Here is a 12154-nt window from a genome sequence, read left to right on the forward strand (position 1 = left end):
AGCTTTAATGCACGCAAACTCTATACAAACAAGCTATCACTGCTAATCGCTGGCCACTGTGGCCGAGCGGTTCAAGGCACTTCAGTCCGGAACCGCGCTGCTTCTACCGTCGCAGGTTAGAATCCTGACTTGTCATGGATGTGTATGATGTCCTTAGGTTAGTTGGGTTTAAGTAGTTCTAAGTCCAGGGGACTAATGACCTCAGATGTTAAGTCCCATGGTGCTTAGAGCCACTTGAAACATTTGAGTGCTAATCTTGTAGATAAATGAACTAAAGTTTCTAAATGCTTTCTAGAAATATGAACTTAATAGTGAAGTGGTATGCTCCAATTAAATTCCTGTGAAGAATAGAAACAAAATTAATCCGGTTTCTCTACGTTTCCGTGCCAAAACATATACAAAAATATGACAAGAACCCGAGTTTACAATTTTCTCGCGAAAAGAGAAATCAGTTAATACACACATGTAATGACTAATCTGTAGTAAGCTAACTGTTATTACAATCTAAATAGCTTATCTTCACAAGTTCACAGATACACATGCGTATTGCCTGGCGCAGGGGTGCGAATATTCGGCGTACCCAGGCGCCGATAATCACTCATATCACAATTATAATGCAGGTGGAGTTTTGAGAGAATAATTAGGATGAGTGTGTGTAAAGAGATGGTTTACTGAAGTACTGAGGAATGGGGATGTGCATTTGAAGTGGTATGAGGCTGTAGACATAGCTGTAATGAAAGCCACCGTATGCATTTCAGTAAAGAAAGAAAAGTCATGTGTAAAAGATTACTGATGTTGTAAAGAAAAATGAAGGTGCGGAGAAGGTAAATGCGGAGAAAGCTTGGTTGATAGAATAAACACTCCAACTGATCGATGAAATAAAATAAAACAAAAATGTTCCCGAAAACAAAGGACTACAGTAATACAAGTAGATATGGAAGGAAATCAGTAAGACGTAGGAGGAAGCTAAAGCGAAATTACTGCAGGAAACGTGTGATGAAAAATTAAAAAAGGAGAGATTCAGTGGACAAAGTGAACCAGAACTCCACCGACAAAATTTCGAAGGATAGTCAGGGATATTTTTTGAGTATTTTGATGTGAGGGAGCCGTGGTCTCCAGTTGTTCGTTGTAGAGAAAATATGTAATTGTGGTTTATTCAGTTAATCGCTCCAGTTACCTTTTTTTAGCGTAAAGCATCCCTCACAAAAATTAAAAAGTCTCTAACGTGACAACAGATGACACGGCTTAATGCAACGACCCCACTCACATGCAGGAATGATATAACGGTGCGTCGTCGACGGGAGAATGTCTCAGCGTAGTGTCATTGCGCTACTCCTTGGTTGGATTCAGTGGACCTATAAACGAGACATACGGGATCCATCAGTGCACCTATCCACACTGCTGTGTATCGCTGTTAATTGCTAACTCAGCCAAAAAATGTCGAAACGGATCCGAGTAGTATTGAACGCAATCTAGCGATGGAAGAGTAAAGTGGTCCTCGCTATTGTCAGCAACAAGTGCCAGGAGTGAATTGAGCAACTGTTTCCAAACTAGACACACATACGTATGGTCGACATTTTCATTTCTGTGTAGATATTATCAGTGAAACATAGATACGAAGATAAATTAGGGCAAGAAAGCAAACGAAATGCAATTACGCCTAACGAGCCACCGGACACCATCAGTCCCTTACACCCAAATTCTCAAAAAATGCCTCCGAACAATCTCCGATATATTGTCGGTAGTGTTCTCTATCACCCTGTACAGAAAATTCAAAATAAGTGCCTTTGAATTTAAAAGCTAGGGTGTTCACATTATGAATAGAGAAGGAATTGCACACTTATACGTAGGAGAAAGAACAGGTAAATGGAGAGACTAGATAAGCGTCTCTGTGTGGAGAATAAACTGTTTGATGCCATAAAAGAAGAATGAATAGATATGGAAGACACCAGTAATGGTATCAGAAGAGATTTTGGAAGGCTTGTGGAATATTTTAGGGCAGACAGGATAGATAAAATTATTTCGAAATTTGTAAAATTGTTGACATGTGGCAACCAAGCGTTTATTAACGTTTGAGTCTAGAATATACGAGAATGCAGATGTGCCATATGATTTTGAGTAGAAAAATATGCACGTATTGCGAAAGATATCAAAATCAGGTAAACCAATACATGCTAGTTACTGTCAATAACAATAAACAGATATGTGAAAAGGAAACTTGAGGATGTATTCGGTGTCGATCAACCACGCTTCAGGAAAAATAAAGAAATCAGAGAGCAATTATGACGCTTCGCTTGATGATGGGGGAATACTTGTTCAAAATCAGGCATTTTCACAGTATTTTTCCGTATTAAAGAAGTGTTCGTCAACAGTAAACAATATAAGATGTTCTTAGAAAAGTAGGTTTAAGCTGTAAGACGAGTAATATTTGATATGCACATAAATCAAAAAGAACACCAAAAGTATCAGAGTCAAAGGATAGCGCTCGGATAGAAAAGAGTGTAACTAAAAAATGCAGTCCGCTTCCCATCTCCTACTGTGCAATTAAGGAACAAATGGATATAAAAGCAAAGCTGCATAGTGAGTTTATTCAGGGTAAAAAGATGTCGTGGATAATATTCGCTGACATTTCTGTCATGGAACGGAAGATAGCAAGACGCATTTCATCAGCAGGGGAAATGAGATAAGATGAAACCTAATCTAAGACTAGTGAACCACGTAACAAAAAAGTGCAGGAATTATGCAACTGTTTAAGCAAAATAACGCATGCTGGACGAAGCAGGTGCCGTTTAATAAGCATCTTACATAGGAAAAGAGGGAGTACTTCACTAAAGAAACTTTAAGTTCATCTAACGTTATAGTTACTTTGAGATAGGAAAATCTGCTCCAGCACGCTGGGAGGATTGGAAACTAAGAGAATCAAAGCGTTTATAACGCGGTCTGACACAAATAAACTGGAAATAAGGTGGACTGATAAGGTAAGATATGTGGATGTCCTCCGCAGAGTATCCGAGGACACGTCTGTCGGCAATACACAGACTAGAAGGGATAGGATGGTTCAAATGGTTCAAATGGTTCAAGTGACTCTGAGCACTATGGGGCTTAACGAGGTCATCAGTCCCCTAGAACTTAGAACTACTTAAACCTAACTAACCTAAGGACATCACACACATCCATGCACGAGGCAGGATTCGAACCTGCGACCGTAGCGGTGGCGCGGTTCCAGACTGAAGGGCCTAGAAGCGCTCGGCCACAACGGCCGGTGGACAGGATTGTGGGCACGTGTTAAAATGTCAGGTAATGGGTTCCACGGTACTAGAGCGAGACGGCATAAACTGTACGTGAGGACAGAGATTGGAAAATATTGAACAAACAGTGGGAATAAATGTTACTGTGAGATGCAGAGGGTGGTATAGTAAAGGAAGTCGTGCAAGACGCATCAGATCAATGAAAAGACTGTTGACCCATAAAATAGGATACAGGAACATATTTCACTTCAGAAACAATGATTATTGCTGTGCCACAGGTATTAAGGTAGCAGGATGATGAGCAACACTATAGAGAACAAAGGTCAAGTTTAACCGTCCATTATTATGAACTATCTTTGTTAATAAGGCTCTCGCGGTTTATCTGCAGTAGTTTACCTACCTTTGCTCTTCATTTTGTGTCAGTTTGCCTTTGTGGGTGGACGTGGGGTGTGTATATGTGCTTGACTGAGTAAATGAAAAAGAATTAAGAGGAAGAGAATGAAAAAAGATAAACAGAGGAGGGTGGATGGGAGTCAGGAAGAGGGTGAACAGATCTTTAATTGTTTATCAGTAACGGCAGTGTCCATTAGTTTTGGAATTAAATGTATATTGAAAACTGAAGAAACACTGCATTAGATTGGAGAGACGACTTCAGGTTGCCACCACCATAGGACCCCATTCCATTATAGTAATTACATTTGAAATCTATGGTCAGGTTACCAGACTACCACACAGTGATAGTTTCTTATGCTACTTAATGGTGTAATATTTCAATAACACATTTATCAGCATTCTTTAAATTATTTACTAGTTTGTTGTGCCGTTGTCTTCTTAATATGGATAAACATAACATCACTTAACAACACATATAATTCTGCGATATCACAGACATAAGGAATTATACGTTCCCTTAGAATTATTATTGCCACTTCAATTGATATATTCTTCTTGCGATTATACGTGCAGACTGCCCAGGCTGTGCTGTTTTTCTAATTCCTGTATAAGTTGAACAAAGTGAGCTGATTTCGTTAGATACGATTGTCTGCGCCACTATTATTGACTTAATGAAGGCTAGATAAATCACAGGACTGTATGTGGATGATCCGGTGCCAATAACTATGGGCTGGATGAGCTGCTTTCCGTATTGACATTTGATACTCCACAAAATCTTGGTGAGAGTGCGACTTCAGTAATGACTCTCCTGGACATGTCACGAGTAATTCTACAATGTTTAGAAATTTCATTTTATCTATACCGTTAGACCACACCTAAGTTCCCAGTAAGTAACATCACTCGACAAACCTGTTAATTTCGATTGTTGTACCATGTTGTTTACTACAATCATGGTGTTTCCAGTAGACATGTGGAAAAACACAATATCTTCTTTCTATGTTAAGTTCATCCAAGGGAGCTCTTTCTTCCACTGAGCTCTCGCTCAGTCTTGACTCGTTAAACCACCTAGAAATTGACATATGCTTGCATGGTTTCCTCAAACACTTTGTTCTTCCTTTCAGCTTTTTATAATACTCGACTTATGTACTCACAAAGCTTTCACGTCCTTGTTATCACTTCAGACTTGTCTCGCACTCTGGGAAAAAGCAGACAGCAACTGCCAAAGAAGTCAGAAGTTGTTATAGTAGATGGACTCAGAACTATTGAAGGCTTCAGGAATCATGCGCCAGTGAACACATGGATAACTACTGGAAGAAAAAACGACATATTCCATTCTGGCTTTCTGTCAGTCCGCAGAGTAAGCGTGGCACAGTATGTAAGGCGGCCACTATGGATTCTGATTCTTAATGCAGTTCGCTGTTCTCAGCTATTCTCTGTCATGCTGCCACTTGTCTAAATGTACAGTAATCGACAACACAGGCCACGATACATCACCACGAAACAGCTTCGACAGCTTCCATTAACATGCAAATTCAAAGAGAAATGCTGCAACGAAATGCAGATTTACGGCACTAGAACGGTCAATATTTTAACTTACATGACGTAATCAATGCTTGTTCGGCCTTGCAGAATGTATATCGTCGTTGATGTATAGCGAGCCATGATTAATTTTGTTGGTCATCGACTAGAGGGCTTGATGAACCAAAATCAAGTTTTATTTCAGCGGATGTGTATAATGTGAGTGTTCCAGTAGGAGCGCCGTCAGTTTCATTCAAACTGTATCTCCGTAACCATAGTAAAAACACAACCTTTCGTAGACAGTTACGTTAATCCAATCTAGAAAAATATTTATTTGCAGCATGTTCAATTGTGTTTTCCTCGTGACAACAGAATAAATTTATTTGAATGAAATAAAACAATATTTCCTTTACGAAAGAGTGCCACCAGTTTTTATCACAAGAACAAGGGGCCAAGGTGCGAGAGCTTTAATGCACTAGCTACATGTATATAAATGCCTATATTCAAATGTGTGTGTGTGTGTGTGTGTGTGTGTGTGTGTGTGTGTGTGTGTGTGCGTGTGAGTATGTGTGTGTGTGTGTATGTTCCACATCTCCTCCTGAACCACGGAACTGATTCCCACCAAACTTGTTACACATAATATTCCTTATTGTCATGAAATAATCGCATTGGGGGTGAGAAACACCTAACTGTCATAATTCAGAAGTTATGGCGTCATAAACGATGAGATGTGTGAAAAAGTTCATGCATGACGTTTAAATTTATTTCTTCTGTGCTTCTGACTGTTCGGAATGAAATTCCCTGACAGCATCCACATACGTCGCTAAATGCTACTACAAAATTTTGTCACGGTACCACATACAGTTCAGGAGATATGACGTCACAAACCTGAGATTCGTGACAAATAGCCGCATTGGTCTTGACATTTAAGCTTATTACTTCTTTACTGCTATCTCTATTGGCAACTTGTTTTGTGGGCAGTGCAACGTATCCTTCCAGTATTCGTGGTGGTAAAAGTCTAACTAAGTAGGTAGATTACCGTCGCTTTGACATGTCCTACCGCTCCTGCAAGCTACCGCCTGTAGTAAATGGTTTCTTAAATCCGTGTGGTCCACGAAATTACTGGCCCCTGCGAGTTATTGCTGGGTATTAATAATTTCTAGTGGAAGGTTTCAACAAACCGGTAAAAATTTTAACGCAACGGATAACGCACTTTTTTTAACCAATACAGAAGGCACCTATACAGGGCTTAATAGGCAGTATTTAGCTTTTATTTGCTTTCATGACCCCGAATTCGGCTGTGGTACTGACTGCCACCTATTCTTTATGATGAACGGAGTAAATAATCAGTCGAGGGTAGAGATTAAGTGATATTTATTCAGTACTGATGGTATATCAACAACCAGTAGCGTTTCTCTTGCAATGTACATCATCAAAACCGGTCTCTAGTTAACATGGTTCAGTTTCGCCACGTAATTATGGAATGGGACAGAGGAGCGCAGACCTGGCTTCAATGAATTTTTATATAACCGCACAATTATACCTAAACCCACGGTTATTACATTCAGTTGCTATAGATTACTCAGAACAAGTTCCGCAAAAACACTACAACCTAAACTAGGTCAGGGTGGAAGAGTATTTCGCAAATCTTTATCAAATCAGTGGGCATTAAAATCCGATACTTTTCCTAGTGGCACGAGTATTTTACTTAACGCACAACACTGCCAGCAAATCGAATCGTTATGGGGGTGCACAAGAAACATCACTTCAATGCTGTTCAACCCACATGGCCAAGTTTCAGTAGCCAACAGAAACCCAGAAAAATATGGACGCACAAGATTATTCCTTCCCAATTTTACACTCGCTCAAAATCGTATGATTATTCATCGTGTACAATATATTTTCAGACCGAAACTACAATTTATCAATGCGGCGGTTGCTCCAACCGACCACGTCGCGCGAAAGCAAGTCCACAAAGAAAACATATGGAAAATAAATAAAAATCCCCAAAATATTATTGTAAATGGAAGAACAGATTAAAATACATTGGATGAGTGAATTTCCGTTAATCACGGAGCAATAACGTGACCGTGAGCTTAAGGCACATGGTGCGTTGCCTGAACAAGGCACTAACGCAAGGTGTAATGAAATTCGAGTAAATTAAGAAAATCAATTCCCTTTTGGGGTTCAGGTAATTTCGCACCTGATTTCAACATCTGGACTTCATTACAGAGCAGATTTCAGACAATCTAATACCTAGGTTAAGATTACCAAAACGAGAGCTGTGTCTCCATGTCTGTCCCGCACCACGACCCAGGAACAAGTGCTCTTCCAACAGAATACGCCTAACAGTTCCGCTTACAAACGTGGTGAGGGTGGCTCGCCAACATGACAGGGCCAATTCGCGCGCCTACGTGTCATCTTTGCCCTGACCTGCAAACGTGGCCTCTGCTAAACTTGTTCACGCTTGGGGGGTTGGTACTACCCTACCCCCGAACGACCATTCATGCACTGTTACAATCGTGCCTAAAGCTTTCTGCTAGTTCACACACTCACTCATTTATACCGTCCAGGCCGCACAAAGGAAAGGAAAATGGAAAACGTGGTACACAACAGAAAAAAATTCAATAAAGAACACTGTTTAGTCCATTCTCTCCTTTTGGACACCAGCTGAGGTATTACCTGCAAGAGAAGAAACTCTTGCTAATGCTTTCTGCGTGCTAGCAATTTAATAAAAGATTGGAACGGTACAAGAAGTTCCGTTTCTGCAGTATCGACATATGATGCTGAATGTACGTAGAAAATTATATCATTCTACGACAGATAGCTCAAGAGATATGACGTCATAGAGACTGAGATGCTCGAAAAAATGCTGCATCGTACAAGAAGTTCTAATGTAGCTTACTACTAAAATACATCTACAACCGACTCAAGAAAATCTCTTACACCTGGGAGAGCTTTTCACAGTTTTCAATTGCGAAGCGTAAACGGTGGTAGCCTAAAATAATAGCCTTCTGTAAGTTACGAAGAGACATTGCTATAGCCACGTTTACAAAGTCGCGTGTTGACGCGCGAAGCAGATGCGCCCAGATGTCTCGACAAATAACAAGAAATATTATTTATAATCAAGTTCTGACTTTAATAAACATTACAGAAAATTTGTACCCTGCACTCTACGTTTCTTAATGTGGATACTGTATTATACATTTGTACATTACGCATATTTCCTTGCACAATTGTTTCATAATTTGAAATATGTTTTTACGAATACGTGGAAATGAAATGTTTTCGGTACCATATAATACAACAAATATAGTTAGTATTTTGTTTTCGTTGCTAATAGAGAAGTGGAAAAATGAGTATCAGGAGAATGCTATATTTATCAGCTGGTGTCTACCATAAAAGAACCGTATCACTGGTAATTTCGTTTACTGTTCGAATTTTTTTTCGTATGTGCATGCTTTTAATGACATGTCCCGGCATCTGATGATCAGGTAGTGCATAAGTAGGAAAATTACTTAACAAAAATCAAAATGATTAGTGATATAGCTGCCAGGGTGTAATATAATCATTATGTTCTGAAGAATTATTTCCTTTCACAACATATTTTCTAGTTCGGCAAATCGATTGTCTTTTTGGCAGTGAAGTCTCATGAAAATGTAATTTCATTAGACGCTCTATATTAAGCAGTTACGTACAAATGCTCTTAAGTTTACTTGCATGGCGGAGAGGGCAATACCGATAGCTGAGACTATTGCGACTGTCCCATTATCGTGCGGCGGAATAGTTGAAGTCGCAAGCTGGCTCTGAGCATGCACGTGTGGGGACTTCGGGTATTTGCACAGAGACAAGAGTGGGGCAGCTCTTCTGAAATGGCTTGATCCGCCTGTCTGTGTAGATCGCCCTTCACAGGCTTTTGAGAGGACTCCGACCAATCTGCGCCTCCTGTGTAGTTCGTCGGCAGTAGTCGCTATCTCATTGGCACCGAAGTGCCCATAAGCGACGCATCTCGCAGCAAAATGAAAGAAATTCTGCTTGAATCCCATTTCCAACATTGCTTTTTACTTTACAAATACTGAAATAAAACCAGCGAATTAATTTGCTTGACATTAATTATCACATTCTGGTATTAGACAAATGCTTTTAATAACAATGTACACTCCTGGAAATGGAAAAAAGAACACATTGACACCGGTGTGTCAGACCCACCATACTTGCTCCGGACACTCCGAGAGGGCTGTACAAGCAATGATCACACGCACGGCACAGCGGACACACCAGGAACCGCGGTGTTGGCCGTCGAATGGCGCTAGCTGCGCAGCATTTGTGCACCGCCGCCGTCAGTGTCAGCCAGTTTGCCGTGGCATACGGAGCTCCATCGCAGTCTTTAACACTGGTAGCATGCCGCGACAGCGTGGACGTGAACCGTATGTGCAGTTGACGGACTTTGAGCGAGGGCGTATAGTGGGCATGCGGGAGGCCGGGTGGACGTACCGCCGAATTGCTCAACACGTGGGGCGTGAGGTCTCCACAGTACATCGATGTTGTCGCCAGTGGTCGGCGGAAGGTGCACGTGCCCGTCGACCTGGGACCGGACCGCAGCGACGCACGGATGCACGCCAAGACCGTAGGATCCTACGCAGTGCCGTAGGGGACCGCACCGCCACTTCCCAGCAAATTAGGGACACTGTTGCTCCTGGGGTATCGGCGAGGACCATTCGCAACCGTCTCCATGCAGCTGGGCTACGGTCCCGCACACCGTTAGGCCGTCTTCCGCTCACGCCCCAACATCGTGCAGCCCGCCTCCAGTGGTGTCGCGACAGGCGTGAATGGAGGGACGAATGGAGACGTGTCGTCTTCAGCGATGAGAGTCGCTTCTGCCTTGGTGCCAATGATGGTCGTATGCGTGTTTGGCGCCGTGCAGGTGAGCGCCACAATCAGGACTGCATACGACCGAGGCACACGGGGCCAACACCCGGCATCATGGTGTGGGGAGCGATCTCCTACACTGGCCGTACACCACTGGTGATCGTCGAGGGGACACTGAATAGTGCACGGTACATCCAAACCGTCATCGAACCCATCGTTCTACCATTCCTAGACCGGCAAGGGAACTTGCTGTTCCAACAGGACAATGCACGTCCGCATGTATCCCGTGCCACCCAACGTGCTCTAGAAGGTGTAAGTCAACTACCCTGGCCAGCAAGATCTCCGGATCTGTCCCCCATTGAGCATGTTTGGGACTGGATGAAGCGTCGTCTCACGCGGTCTGCACGTCCAGCACGAACGCTGGTCCAACTGAGGCGCCAGGTGGAAATGGCATGGCAAGCCGTTCCACAGGACTACATCCAGCATCTCTACGATCGTCTCCATGGGAGAATAGCAGCCTGCATTGCTGCGAAAGGTGGATATACACTGTACTAGTGCCGACATTGTGCATGGTCTGTTGCCTGTGTCTATGTGCCTGTGGTTCTGTCAGTGTGATCATGTGATGTATCTGACCCCAGGAATGTGTCAATAAAGTTTCCCCTTCCTGGGACAATGAATTCACGGTGTTCTTATTTCAATTTCCAGGAGTGTATTTTGACACATGTTTTCCATAACGGATAATAAAACTTATACAATAATACCGAAATTAAAAATACATATTCGTAAGTGACACTATTTTTAATTGTGTAAATTAGTTCGAATGTGATGCAGTTTAAGTTTCTACGATGAAATTTAACGAGTACTGTATGTACGAATTTAAAAGCACATTACTAAAAGAAAAGAAGCAAAATTGGAGATGAACGTATATTTACTAACAAATATACACCACGCCAGACTCAAATAAGCATTTCTTGATCACTGAGTAGGGCAATATATTGTACCTAGAGGATTGTGTATCTAGGAACACATGATGTCCGCTCATCAGTACTTCAGCTTAGTGACTGATTTTTAGAATCACGCGAAGGTATGCGCATTAGAGATCGCCATAAGGGGTTTCCGCCATGTTCTATATTTTGTTGTTGTTGCTAGACAGGTGGTTGCGCTTTGTGCAGCATTTGTAAATATACTTATGCTATTTCGAATTAAGTTTTAGTTCTCCCATGATAGACATTAATAGCAAGTAAAATTCTTCTATATTTGTAAAACTTGTTATATAACGTGTGGTTGGTAAAGACCTATCTCTTCAGTCGTAGACCGTTTAAGGCCTTGGAGCTACATAAGGTATTTTACGACGTGCGAGAACCCACGAGCCTGTCTTTTATTAATTTCCCATTGTCACACGGCTTTCTCTTTCGTGAAAGGTGGAGCTCCCAATGTGCCACAAAAATGGTTCAAACTGGCTCTGAGCACTATGGGACTCAACATCTCAGGTCACCAGTTCCGTAGAACTTAGAACTACTGAAATATAACCAACCTAAGAATATCACACACATCGATGCCCGAGGCAGGATTCGAACCTGCGACGGCAGCGGTCGCGCGGTTCCAGCCTGAAGCGCCTAGAACCGCTCGGCCACATCGGCCTGCTAGTGTGCCACAGATATGGGGACAGCAGTTGATTCGACAAATATTTTAATTGTGTCTCATGTCATGAGCTGAGGGCAGATTTTGATCCCACACAGAACCTACCCGTTAATTTAAGTGATACTAACATGACAGTTATTTGGTTTTAAGATTTTCTGAGGTAACCGAACTTCTTTCCAAAATACTGGGTGCGTCATAGACTAGGTAGGCCACACATAAATTCTAAGGGATCACCCATCCACAGTCATCTGTCTCCTTTTTTATCGTGTCTGTCCTCGTATTTTATCCTTGTCTTTATCTACTTATTCTGCTGTGCTGTATTACATTTTTATTGGTAGTCTTTTATCATGTTCAACATGACAGAGTAGTTGCGCTACTGTGGAATTCGGACTGAAAACTGGTTTGATGCAGCTCTCTATACTATTCTGTCCTGTGCAAACGTCTTCATCTCCGTATATCTACTGCAACCGACATCCTTCTGAATC

The sequence above is a fragment of the Schistocerca nitens genome, chromosome 8 (genome assembly GCF_023898315.1).
Source record: "Schistocerca nitens isolate TAMUIC-IGC-003100 chromosome 8, iqSchNite1.1, whole genome shotgun sequence".
Classification (NCBI taxonomy): domain Eukaryota; kingdom Metazoa; phylum Arthropoda; class Insecta; order Orthoptera; family Acrididae; genus Schistocerca; species Schistocerca nitens.